Source organism: Neovison vison, chromosome 11 (genome assembly GCF_020171115.1).
Source record: "Neovison vison isolate M4711 chromosome 11, ASM_NN_V1, whole genome shotgun sequence".
NCBI lineage: Eukaryota > Metazoa > Chordata > Mammalia > Carnivora > Mustelidae > Neogale > Neogale vison.
This window is the reverse complement of record NC_058101.1, coordinates 201,693,060-201,706,906: the sequence shown is the minus strand read 5'-3', so window position 1 is coordinate 201,706,906 and position 13,847 is coordinate 201,693,060. Positions and strand designations below refer to the sequence as shown.

General features: G+C 37.5%; 1 long non-coding RNA gene across 7 annotated transcripts in view; it reads left to right on the top strand.

Annotated features, from left to right (window-relative positions):
• LOC122890009 overlaps window positions 1-13,847 on the top strand; it is a 74,039-nt gene that overhangs the window by 15,948 nt on the left and 44,244 nt on the right. For all 7 annotated transcript variants that reach the window (XR_006381011.1, XR_006381013.1, XR_006381010.1 and 4 more), the window contains 3 exons: window positions 1,683-1,784; window positions 8,975-9,140; window positions 10,135-10,383. This is a non-coding gene — a long non-coding RNA (uncharacterized LOC122890009). The remainder of the gene's footprint in view (window positions 1-1,682; window positions 1,785-8,974; window positions 9,141-10,134; window positions 10,384-13,847) is intronic.

Below are 13,847 nucleotides of genomic sequence, written 5' to 3'. Positions count from 1 at the left end.
GGCCCTCAAAGGACACATGGAATTTAATGGAAACCCTAGCCAATCCAAGATGTCCGTAAAGCTCAAGCAAGAAATCAACCTTTATTGGGGAGTCATTTGCTGCTACAGAATCACCTGGACTATCTTGACTGCTACCACTTTTGGGTGCTGCCGTAACAAAACATAACAAACATGGCATTGTCTTTGTGGTCGACTGGAAAACAAGAAGGGGGCGGATGCTGTGGGCGGAGAGCTGCTGATCCAACATGAACAGTCGCTGAGCATTTGGAAAACTGCTGCCTCCCTTAACTTGGGAGGGTAACCACGTGTCTAAAGAATTCATACTCTTGGGGAAATGATGGCAAAGTAGAGTGTGAATTCTTTGTGTTCACTGGTAGGGCTGAATTTGGAGAATCCAGTATAAAAAGAGGCAATTCAAGCAAGGAGAGTGGAGTTTTAACAGCGGGAATGAAAGAGAATAAAGTGCAGAATTGTAGGGTCTTCCTGGGTTAGAAGTGGCAAATGTTCCTCAATCCCAAATGATAAATTATAAAACTGAAAAGGTACTTGAGACTTGAGGCCAATTACAACTCAGCCTTATGGTAAATAGCAAATCGATGCAATAGTCATCTGACCCATTGTTAAAATATCTAAATAAATTAAGATGCCTCAAGGCAGAGACATTTATGCTTGTGGCATAAATTTGAATTTAAGAAGTGGCTCAGAGAAAGGCTCAATAGGACTCTTAAATCTAAGTCTCTTAAAGTCAAGGTATCCACAATTAATTTGTGATAAAAGGCATAGGAAGAAGAAAGCAATATATGTAGCAAATCTAAGAACTGTCTAGAAATAGCTGTGGATGTCGCTGTTAGCTCATGGAGGTCAACAGAAATAAAATGGATAAGAAGCCAAGTGAGATTTAATTGATTTGCAGAAAGAAACAACCCACAAGCCATAACCAAGACTCTCAAAGATTTTGAACCTCCAACTTTCAATGCCAATGAAGTAGTCTGAGAAAACTGATTACCTCAAGGAAAACAAAAATATAGTCTTATGCCCACAACATAGAGACAAGGAGAAGAGTGGAAAATGAAGCATCTCCTGGTACAAAGTCAGAGAACAGAGATTGTAATTACAGACTGTTGGCATGGTCTCTGACCTTGACGATGCCCGGTAGGATCCAGAATCACTGTGACCCCCCTCATGTTCTATCTTCCTCAGTGTGAGTGTTTATCATGGCTGCACCTGCCCCAGTTCTGCTATTTTATATGGGTGTATATGGCCGCTGATTTTTCTTTTTCTAGTTCATAGGTTTTTAGATGGAAGCTAGACACATGATGAGTAGATGATGAAAATATAGTCATCACTCAAGTTCATGAACTTGTAGGTGGACCCAGAGACTAACAGACTTGGAGTATCATCTGTCACAGGGTGAGCAGATTGGCATATAGGGAGAGGATACGCTGAATATTCAGTGGCAAGAAAGTCAGGCTGTAGTCATCTTTAGAGTTCCCCTAACGTCCCAGTTGCCCTCCAGGCACAGATGACCTTCCCTACCACTTCAAAGTCGAATGAGGCCCCTTGAGTTGTAGGTTAGTATGAAACGAATTGGCATATGCCTGCCTCAAATGCAAGTTTTAATAACCTTTGTGCGCTCCTTATTTCTTCTTTCCCTCCTCTCTGCTCTCTTTTTCCTTGTGCAGCGATCCCAATGGTGGCTGCTCTTCAGCTGAAGTTCACGAAGGAAGACACTGTGGAAAAATATGCTTTCGTAACCTGAGAGGCACGTGGAGCGTGAATGAGAAGTAAGCCCATGTTGCTTTAAATCATTAAAATTTGGAGGGTGTTGGTTACTGGAGCATGATGTAGATGATCCTGCTTGACACATTTTACACTGTTGATCTGAAGTGAAACAACTGTAAAGTACTAAGTTTTATATCAGGGGACTCTTCTAGCTGTTGTGGTGTTCAGAATATCCTTGTTCAATTGAAATAGCTTCAGCATAAACAGCCTTTTAGAGAGTTGCAGGAGAAGAGATGGAATATTGAAAGTAAAGGAAATTGGGGAAGTGTTTGATTATCAGATTGGTAATAACTTACTGAGCATGTAATCAGTGTCAGAAAAATCAAGACTGATTTGTTTACTATTAAGCCTTAAAAAAGTTTTACTCCTCTACGTAAATGACAAGAAGACTATGACAGGCTGTAGTATTTGTAACATATACAATAAAGGGTTAATACTTTGTTAGTGCAAACCAGTAGATGAACACTGGGAGCAAAACGGAAATAACAACTCAGAAAAGACAAAAAGGTGAAATGTGAATATTGAAGGCTGGGTCGATAAGTAATAGAAATCCAGTGAAAACAGTGAAGTGGTGGGGATTATGGGAGGCACGTATTGTACAGGACACTGGGTGTGGTGCATAAACAGGGAATGCTGGAACACTGAAAAGAAATACGATAAAATAAAATGGAAAACAAATGGGTGCCTGGGTGGCTCAGTGGGTTAAAGCCTCTCCCTTTAGCTCAGGTCATGATCTCAGGGTCCTGGGATCGAGCCCCGCATCGGGCTCTCTGCTCAGCAGGGAGCCTGCTTACCCCCTTTCTCTGCCTGCCTCTCTGCCTACTTGTGATCTCTGTCTGCCAAATAAATAAAATCTAAAAAAAAAATACATTAAAAAATGGGAAAAAAGAACAAAAAGAACTTCCAGAGTTTCTGTATGAAAATAGGCAGTATCTTCAAAACGATGAAGATATTGTTAGAAAGGTATCCTCACAGGCTAGTGAAGGCTCTTTTTAACAAAGCAAATTTGATTTACTTATTTTTAAGTATGTTATGTAAGATTTATTGTTGTAAATATTATAAACATATACAAAAATCATATTTATAACCTTATAATTTTATTTCTAGAAATGTATCCCTAAAGAATAACCATAAACATTACAAACCCCACATTTGTGCAAAAAGATGTTCACCATTTGTACATTAACAGTTTTAAACAACTAAAAACAATGTAAAAGTCTGAAAGAATTGAATTCCTGAGTAATTTATGTTGTCTCTTCTTAAGGGCTCATGCAGTTCTTAAATTGTGCCTATAAGAATTTCAAGAAAATGTGAAAATTCTTATATAATCTTTCAATTCAAGCAGAATAGATAATTAACCACAAAATACGAAAGTCATAAGTATATTTTATCCTTGGAACGAGGATTATAAATAACTTGAATTTTATTTTTGCACACAGTATTAGTGAAATTTTCTCCTAATCTTTCAAGATTAGTTTCTTAGAATAGAAAATAGAAGCAAAAACCCATTAAGTCTTTTGAAAACAGGAGGGAAGGAAAAAATAGGAATATTGTTAGTTTAATGGAAAATAAAAATATGTGGCTCTTTTTAATTCTAAATATGAGTCACTGACAGTAAGCAAATAGTAAAATATTTCTGTGCTAAAAAATACTAGCTGAAGTATTGGAGAAAGTACTTCCTGAAGACCAGCTGTATTCAGAGACATCCTTCTCCTGCAAACCTCTGTATCACGTATATTGGAAATGTTACTTTGCCCCCATGGTCATTTCCTTGAGTGGAGTTTAATGTTCTTTCTGAAAAATAAATGTACTTCCTTAAAAGTATCTCTAAACTTAATTTAACTCTTCTAAACACTCTGCTCTTCATTTAATTTACATGTAATTTGAAGTGGGAAGGCAAGATAAAAGCTTTCTTTAAAAAAGTGTTAACTTCATTTTAATTTTTAAAAATTTTTAAAAATTAGTACGTAATCCAACGAACATAGGATAGTTAGTATCTTATGTTGATTATACTTAAAATATGCATTGTATCAATATAAAAATGAACTTAATTAGGAAAGGAATCAAGTAAGTGTCAAGATCATTATTTTTATCAATTGTTTCCTATAAAAAGCAATGAAGATTAATTTGAAAGGAGCGTCATAGTTATCTAATTACTCTAAATATGAACTGAGCTGACCACAGGAAGCATTTTATTTACAGAAAAAAATGTAGTAATCAAACTCAGCGTTTACTTCTGGAGTTTCAAGTTTTTTACATACTTTTGCAAAGTATGATATATAATCTTACTATACCAGTTTCAAGATTTGCATTAAAAATAACAGAATAGCTATCACATTAATAAATCTTTGAGGAAGTATCTTCTCACAAGTTATTTTACAGTGTTACCACATTTTTATTTTCTTTAATTAGAAATGACCTTAGAGGTCACATGATGAGATTAAGAAACTGAGGCTAAATTATTTGTCAAAACCTACATTGCAAATTAAAATCCAAGCTGGGTGTGGAATTCACACACATTGTAGTTTGTTCGATCTACTGATTCACTAACACAATTTTTTAAAGAAGGAAACATATGATTTTCCCAGTTTGATGAGTAGACATGGATTTTTCCCAGAGCTGTGCAGTGCTTGTAATGTTATAATGTTAATAATGTTTTTAACGATGTTTGTTGGTCTTTAATAATGTTTGTTGAAGTGAGTTAAACTGAACTACTTTAAAATCTATGTTCGTATTCAGAGTAATTTCTTTAGGAATCATTATGAAGGTAATGTTTTTGATTTCAGTAGATAAGAATAAAATCTACATTTCTGCATAGAAAAACAGGTGCTCAGTGCCTGCAGAGTCAAGAAAATTACAACAAACATCAATTAATTTGAAAAAAAAAGTACAAATCTATTAGGAAAGAATGATTGGTCAATATTGAAGAAAAAAAGAAAATTGGCTTCTCTTATTAATCTTGGTAAACTTTGTCCTATTCCATTGTAATATTTTATTGGCACAAATATGTATATGTCTACAAGCTATTTTATCATTTAAAATATCATTTTAGCTTGAAAAAATACCAAATTAACTTTTAATCTGGATGTTAATGATGCTCATTTTGCTAATGAAAAGTCAGATCTAATTCACTACTGTGAATGATATTTGCTGATTGGATTAAACTATCATCTTTCCATGAGTAACTGAAGCCAATATACATAAAACCAAATGCTGTATCTATATATACATTGAGTAAAGTGAGCCAAGAAAATGAAATATATTTCAGAAGCATACAGAATTATTCCATTCTCAAGTATTTGTATAATATTTATTATCTAGATAACACCAACACCAAGTCTCTCTTACCCTGAGAACGTATAGGTAGGTGATCTACATGATTATTAAACATGTGAACATTTAAAAAGAAAGACATTGTTGGATCTGAGTCCTTGTTTTGCTATTATTGACTCTGTGATGTTTCCAAGTCAATTAATTTCTTAAAAGTCCCCATTTCCTCATCTGTAAAATGGGAATGGTAATCATAGTTAAGCTCTGGAGTTACTGTAAAGGTTCAGTGAGAGAATATACTCAAATACTTAGCAATACTTTTGGCATAAAATAAATTCTTGATTTTCCATAAATTTTATCAGTTATATTTCAAAAGTGACATTCATAAAATTGTGTTATATACAAGAAGAATGATAACAGTTTAAAAATCTTACTGGCTAAAAAGAAAAAAAAATGTGATTAATCATCTATAAGAAAGAACAACGGGGGGGGGTAGCCAATCCCATGCTTCATGCATAGCACTAGAAAACAAGTCAAGTGTTAGCATTCACTTGGCTGAAGCTGCTTATTCTCATTCTCTTCAGCCTTTGCCTTCCCAGAAAGTAATCTAAAATTTATCTATATTCAAAATTAATTTTTCTGCACTTTCCAACCATCTTCCTGCAAGTTTACCTCCTGTGCCACTGTCCTGTCCGCAGGCACCCTCAGATTGACCCATCAAGTTTAACTGCATTTGTGTCTCATAATCTCCCCAATCTTAGGCTAACACTTGAATTGCTAAACAAAAGCAATTATAGATAGTAGAGAACAAGAATGCACATAACTGACCTTTAAAACTCACCAATTCAAGTCAGTATCCAAAATTTTGTCATTTTTTAAACATTTTTAAATTTTGTTTTTGTTTTTTTAGTTTTTTGAAGGTTGCCTATCCCACCTTTTGGGAATGAGAATGTGTTTGTGATTCTGGGTTGGAATGGGTGCCAAAATTTCCCAAACAAGAACCCCTGAGTTCAGGGATGTGACATGCATGTTAGGCACCACAAGGAATTCCAGCAAATCTGTGTTCAAGGAGGTAAGATGTGCCACCGTCCAGTGCCTGGCCTGGAGCGGGTGGCAAGCGAGCACAGGACTTGCTTGCTGAGTCTTCAGGCAGACACGGGCAATGATAATCAAACGAGCAGAATTTGCTATTGCCACGTCAGCCAGAATGGGGCAGCTCTCTTCGCTGAAAAAAAATCCTCTTTTCATACTTACCAAAAATAGCCGTAATTTATAAAGAATGACAATTAACTCATTTTCTCTTTGACAGTTACAGTTTTCTAGATTTTATCCAAGATCTAATGAAAAATAATTTGTCATGGGTATGTAAGATATTTATTTAAGATGTGTTTATAGTTATCTAAATTTAGAGGACAGAAGAAGGGAAAGCATGGTTTGTGTGGAACATTTCTATGGTAGATAGTTAGGGTTGCCTCCCCTCATGAAGGAGAAGCAATCCCCTACTGACTATTTGGTTTAACATACAGAGTTAACCTGGGATAAATTTGTACTGGTCTCCTGTGCTGGCCAGAAAAAAAATATTTTTTTTTATATACTTTTGGTTTCTATTATTATATATCTCTAATTACTAAAGGAGATTATGCATATGAATCAATTTCCCCAAACAGATTTTCGGGAGAAAAGAACTTTCGAGAAGGTAAGTCCCTATTCTTGATGTACCAGCCTTGGAGGAGATGAACCTCCTGGAGCAGGAGTCGTGAGCTCTAGTATGTGATGTTGGGGAAGTAGCAGCTCAGTAGAACAGCTGCAGGACGCAAGGGGGTGTTTCCACGATGCTGTGAAACCCAGCAGCGATCCCATGATATTATTACCAGGTTAAATAATTGGCTTAAGGAGACACAGACGGGGGCGCCTGGGTGGCTCAGTGGGTGAAACCTCTGCCTTCGGCTCAGGTCGTGATCTCAGGGTCCTGGGATCGAGCCCCGTATCGGGCTCTCTGCTCAGCAGGGAGCCTGCTTCCCCCTCTCTCTCTCTGCCTGCCTCTCTGCCTACTTGGGAACTCTGTCAAATAAAAAAATAAAATTGAAAAAGAAAAAAAAAAAGAAGAAGAAGAAGAAGACACAGGAAGTGTTAGAGAAGGGACCTGCATTAACAGGGTGTGACCAGAGAGGATCTGGAGTTAGAGATTCAGAATCACCCCTGATTGTGAGAGTACCCTGCCCCACTTTTAGAGAGGATGGGCAATTCAGGATACTTCCGTTTACTTTTCACAATTGTTCCTTTTCCCCTTTCACACTGGTCCATGAAGAGCCTGAATTATTGTTTGCGTAAGCTGGTACTAAGTAAGCCCCATGTGGTCAGTGCCAGCAGGTGGCTTAGGGACAAGGGAAGTAGGGGGCGCAGAGAGTCTTCTACAACAGCGAGTAAGACGCAGTTCAGTTCTTTCCCCCAAATTACGATGTTAATCAAAAACCTTCCTTTGTTCCATTTTTTAAAATATATGCTCTAAATTTTTTCTGCCCTTTAGCCTATTGTACAGGCCATATGCGAACTATAAAAGAAAGCCCCTTCCATGTAGAAATAAGTAGGCACTTAGAAACTCAGTGAAAGATCATACCGTTTCCTAGTGGACAAAGTGCTTAACTCCATTAGTGCCATAGGCTGATTAAATCACCCGCAGTACATTCCGACGGTGTTTCAGCCAATTAAGCCAGCCCAATTCATCTCTGCTTTCTGGGGTCATAAAGACATTAGAAACAAATTTACGATCTGGCCTCTTAGTGAAATGACTTGTGGAGTTGTTTTTAAATCAGAGTGGCTAAATTAATAATTAAAAAAAAAGTTTAAAATGATCTGAAATGGGTAATTTTTTAATATTCAAAGGCATCATGATATGGTCTTAATTACATTCAGAAAATGCTTTTTTCTTTCTTTCTCTAAGCAGACTTAGAAAGCAGTGAACTGAGCAAACCAGCCATCTGGAACAGAGGAAGCAATAAGCTGAATTCATTCTCAGTCAGGTGACCCCATTGTGGAACTATCTCCTCGTAGCATTCAGTTCCCCGGAATGATAATTCCACCAAGTCGCTCACAGGAGAGGGCAGATTCGATCCCTGAAGCAACATGCGTCTAGTAAATGTGCTTTAGCCTACTAGGTTGCGCAATTTCTAGAACCCTGCAGAAAACCCCTGCTGATGTTCCTGCCCCTCGCGCATCGGGCCCACCGCAGGGCACCATCCGTCATCAGAGGTTTGACCTAAATGAAACTAGAGAGCTGGCCAGGTGTGGGTAAAAGAAATGTATGTAAATTGATGGCAGTCCATGCTACGTGAATAAATAAATTTCTATTTTGTTACGCTGGGAAGACCTCTGAGTCTTTATGGTTCATAAGACAGTTTTACGAAGCTGGAGAGACATTTTGTATTGAAGGATCCTTGACTAATTATGATAAGACACGAAATGTATTTTTCTACCATAAACCACTCTCAGAAATGTGAATATGGTGGCATCTTGGATCCATCGTTAGAGCACCTCTCCCTTCTAAATAATCATTGGATTTGTCGTAACACCAATTTGCCCAGTAATTGGTTACATCATAAGTTTGCTTATTTTTTTAAAAAAATATTTTGTGTATTTATTTGACAGAGAGAGATCACAAGTAGGCAGAAATGAAGGCAGAGAGAGAGGGAAGCAGGCTCGCTGCTGAGCAGAGAGTCCAATGCGGGACTCGATCCCAGGACCCTGAGATCATGACCTGAGCCGGAGGCAGAGGCTTAACCCACTGAGCCACCCAGGCGCTCCTTGTCTGCTTATTTTAAGGGACACTAGTATCAACAGAGACTTACACAAAATAGGATTTGTTGTTGTTTATTTTTATATATATATACTTTTTTTTTTTTTTTTTAAATCCAACACCCCGCAGATCATAGATGCAGGCTGATGTAACGGCTGTATTTGAAAAACTCATCCGAGGACCAGTCGTCTTAGTGCGCCGTCATTCCACGTGGTTTCCCTCCAAGCCGTTTGTTCAAGAGGGAGAACCCACCAATTCTGCATTTTAGCTAGCAGGAAAAGGAAAAGGAAAACAGGTAAGAACACCCCTTATGCTTAAGAATACAATTCAGAAGACACGGATCTCACCTGCCTTACATGTCATTTGCATAACTGATTCATAGGAAAATACCTCGCTCCAAAAGCAGATGGGAAATGTCGCGGTATCTGGCCAGCCCTGTACTCAGCTTAAACAGCCCTTATTGTGGCGGGGGAAAGGGGAAAATAAATATCGGAACACAACTAGCAAACTGCTCTACCAATGGGAAGTATACAATAGTGACTAGACAAGAGGCTCCAGGTGTCAGAGAAGGAAGACTTCACATGGTACAGTGTTCGGGGACGGTATTCCCATCTAGTCTCCAGTAATGAGGTGTTGAAAAGCGCATCTTCTGATAAAGCCACGATCTGCAGGGCTCCGCAGACTAACCACGAACAAATGCAAACGGACACTTCTGAAATGGATTAATGCGCATATCAACAATCTCCTAATGGCTTTCATCCTTTCTATCACATTTGACCTTGCCTTTTGGAGGCATTTGATAAATGATTAATTATTCATTCTAGAACTTGATCCTTGAACAACTAAACTACTTCCCGGAAGCAAATATGGATGTGTATTAGAGCATCAGAATCAATCAATTATTCATTGATTGTATGCCTTGTATTTGCCTAGCGTGTGCCAATCTCTAACTTAGGCAGTCTGGGAGATATAAAAATAATGGAATACATGGTCTCTGACCTCAATGGACTTACAATTAGAATGAAACAAATACTGAACAGGATGTGTGGTCTGGGGTGGTTATAGCTGACTGTCTTGGTGTCTGTCTTCAGGGTCTCCCACTCAGCTCTGTGAGTCTTGGCCAAATTATAAGCTATCTCCAGAGAATTGGGAAGGAAAGCTGATTCAAACAAATGATCAAATCTGAAAATAAACAACAATGAAAAATTCGGTGGTAGTGCGGGAAAAAGAAAACCACCCCAGATCCAAATTTTAGATTATAATTTTAATATACTGTTACCATCATACAGGAAGAAGTGAAAAAAAATACATAACTCGGATGTGATCGCATCTGAGGATTACTGATGGAGAGTAGAAGGGATAGAATCACACGCTGGAAGTACAAGAAGGGGAAAATGGAATATGGGAAAGGAAAGCTGGAGGCAAAGATTTACCTCAGAAAGGAGAACAGTAGGAGACCACAATAGTTGGTCAGACCATCACCTACAAATCAGAGGAATGAACAAAAAAGAAATCCGTGTCTGGACTTTCTAAATATGGTAAGTTTTGACCCGCCAAAGGGTGCCTTCTCAATGTCAGAGACCGGTAAAACTTTCAAACATTAGAGCCCAAGAGAATCCTCTTTATTTCCTTTTACTTTAATGTTTTTAAATATGTTTTTATATGGAATAATTATACGTACACAGCTTAGGATCTTGAGGAAGTGCTGGGAGTCAGTTTGTCATAAGCTTTTTCTTTGGTTAAAGGTCAACAGCTGACCTCAACATTATGGAGAAATATCATGTGATAGCAGCAGCTGGGTGGCTTAGTCGATTAATTGTCTGACTCTTGATTCTGACTCAGATCATGACCTCAGGGTCATGAGATGGCTCCCCATGCTGGGCTTCATGTTCAAGGGAGTCTGCTTGAGATTCAATCTCTCTCCCTCTCTCCCTCCCTCCCTCCCTGTGCCCCTCCCCCTCTCACGTGTGCATTCTCTCCCTCTCTCTTTCAAGTAAATCTTTAAAAAATATATGTCACGTGACAGAGAAAGCAAAAGGCAATTCTGCTAGGGGGTAGGTTTAGAGGGGATTTTATCATTTCCCTTTTGCTACTTCTGCATTGCTCCTTTTATCTATTCCTTTACACGTAATATTTGCCATGATTGTTGTATAGCTTGGGGACTGAGTTTAAGAAAAAGTGTGTTTGACTAGCTTTGGGGTATTGTGTGATGATTGACAATTGGGTGTTCGGAGGCAGATATACTAGCTATCCCGGACATAGCGTTGGCCATTTGAGAGAGAAGAGCATAGGGTGAAAGATAACGTGGAAGACAGACAGTAAATAAGGTAAAGGTGGTTGAGAATTTCATTGCAGAATTAGCTCACAATGTCTCCGTGTGTACCAAACCCCAGAGTTATTTGGCCTATATTCTGCGAAGTCCTTTGGACTTTTTTGGGTTCTCTTTTGGTCTGATAATAATGCCCCTCCATGGTAAAGTGACAAAGGAATAAAAAAAAAAAACTAAGAAATTCTTGTTCAAGCTTTAAGTTCACTAAGAAAATTGTTTTTTATTTATAAAGCCATCAAATTTTAATATTTCCTTTAAAGACATTTGAAAAAATGTTTATTCTCATTTTAAATATTCGGTTAATGTCTTATACATTTCTTTTTAAAAATTTTTTAAAGATTTTATTTATTTGAGAGAGACAGAGACAGAGAGCATGAGCAGGGGGAGGGGCAAAGGGAGAGGAGAAGCAGATTCCTTACTGAGCAAGGAGGCCGATGCAGGGTTTGATCCCAGGGCCCCTAGAGCACAACCTGAGCTGAAAGCAGAGGCCCAACCCTCTAAGCCACCCAGGCACCCCATGCCTTATACATTTCAAAACTCCACTAACAAATTAGCATTTTTAGGAGGTATTGAACTACCTCCTAAGTCAGGTAAATCAGCATACAAAACCTTCTAAGATACTGATTATTTTTAAGTCATAACATGTAAAAGCTGTTTTCAAATTATTAGAGAAACAGGGCCCCTGCATGGCTCAGTTGGTTAAGTGGCTGCTTTCTGCTCAGGTCATGATCTCAGGGCCATGGGGATGGAGCCCCGAGGTAGGCTCCAGGGAGCCTATTTCTTCCTCTTCCTCTGCCTCCCCGCTCTGCTCGGGCTCTCTCTCAAATAGATAAATCTTTAAAATTTTTTAAAAAATAAAGAGAGAAACAGCAGGATGCTGAAGTTGGTTCAAAAAGGACAGCATTGATCCCCAGGGTCCTGGGATAGAGCCCTGCATCAGGCTCTCTGCTCAGCAGGGAGCCTGCTTCCTCCTCTCTCTGCCTGCCTCTCTGCCTACTTGTGATCTCTGTCTGTCAAATAAATAAATAAAATCTTAAAAAAAAAAAAGGACAGCATTACTACATAAAAAAAAACAGACAATCCAAATGAACCTATATCTATTAAAAAAGTAGAATGAGTAACTAATAATCTTGCTAAAGAGAAAGCACCAGGCCCAGATGGGCTCACTAGTGAATTCTACCAAATGTTCAAGGAATTAAAGAAACCATTTCTCTAATCTCTTTCAGAAGATAGAAATAGGTAATACAGCTCTTTTCTTTAGGTCAGTATTGGCAGAATATCAAAACTGAACAAAGACATTTCAGGAAAACTACAAACCAATATCTCTCATGGGCATAGATGCAAAAATACTTAACAAAATATCAGCAAATCAATACAACAGTGTATAAAAATAACTATACACTATGACCAAGTGGGATTTATCAGAAGTATGCAAGATTGGTTCACTCTTACTATGTCAATTAATATAATTAATCACATCAACAGGCTAAAGAAGAAAAATCACATGATCATATCAATAGATAGGAACATTTGACAACATCCAACATCCAATCATGGTAAAAACTCTCAGCACCTAGGAATAGAGGAGAATTTCCTTAAGTTGATAAAGAATGCATACAATAAACCTGTATCTTATATCATGTATAATGGTAACAAACTTCCCTACTAATATCATCACTGCCCTCATACAGGAAACATCATATTGGAAACACCAACTAATAAAACAAGGAAAGGAAAAAGGTGTACGGATTAGGAAAGAAGAACTTAAACTGTCTCTGTTCACAGATAATATGACAATCAGTGTTAAATCTGAAAGAATCAATAAAAATAAACCTATAATTATAATGTTATTATAAATTTGTAGGATAAAAGGTTAATATAAGAAGGTCATTAGCTTTCCTATATATGAGCAGTCAGCAAGTCAAACTTGAAATTAAAAACACAATATCATTTAAATTAAGTTTAGGTATAAATCTAACAAAATAGGAAGTTTTTGAGAAAGATTATAAAAACTGATAAAAATTGAATTAAATTGGTAGTTCATATTCATGGATAAGAAATCTGAATATTTTCAAGATATCCGTTCTTACCAACTTGGTTGATAGATGCAGTCTCAATCAAAATCCCAACAAGTTATTTATAGATATTGATAAAACAATTATGAAGTTTATATGGAGAGTCAAAAGACCGAGAACAGCCAACACAATGTTGAAGAACAAGGTTGGGGGACGGATACTACGTGAGTTCAATTTTCTATGAAGCTACAGTAATGGAGACAGTATATTATTGGTGAAGGATTAGACAAAAGGTCAATGAAATAAATTAGCCCGGAAGTAGACCCCCATAAATAAATACATCAACTGATTTTTGACAGAGAAGCAAAGGCAATACAATGAAGCAAAGACGGTGTTTTCAGCAATCGTACTGGAACAACTCTATCTGCAGAAATGGTGAGTGTAGACACAGACATTACAGCCTTCAAAAAGGTGAAATCAAAATATGCCATAGACCTAAATGCAGAATGCAAAACTAGAAAAACTCCTTTAAGAGAACATAATAGAAATTTTAGATAACCTTGGGTTTTGTAATGATGTTTTACATGCAACTCCAAAGGCACAGTTCATGAAAGAAAGAAATTGAACAGCTAGACTGCAATAAAATTAAAAAAAAAAC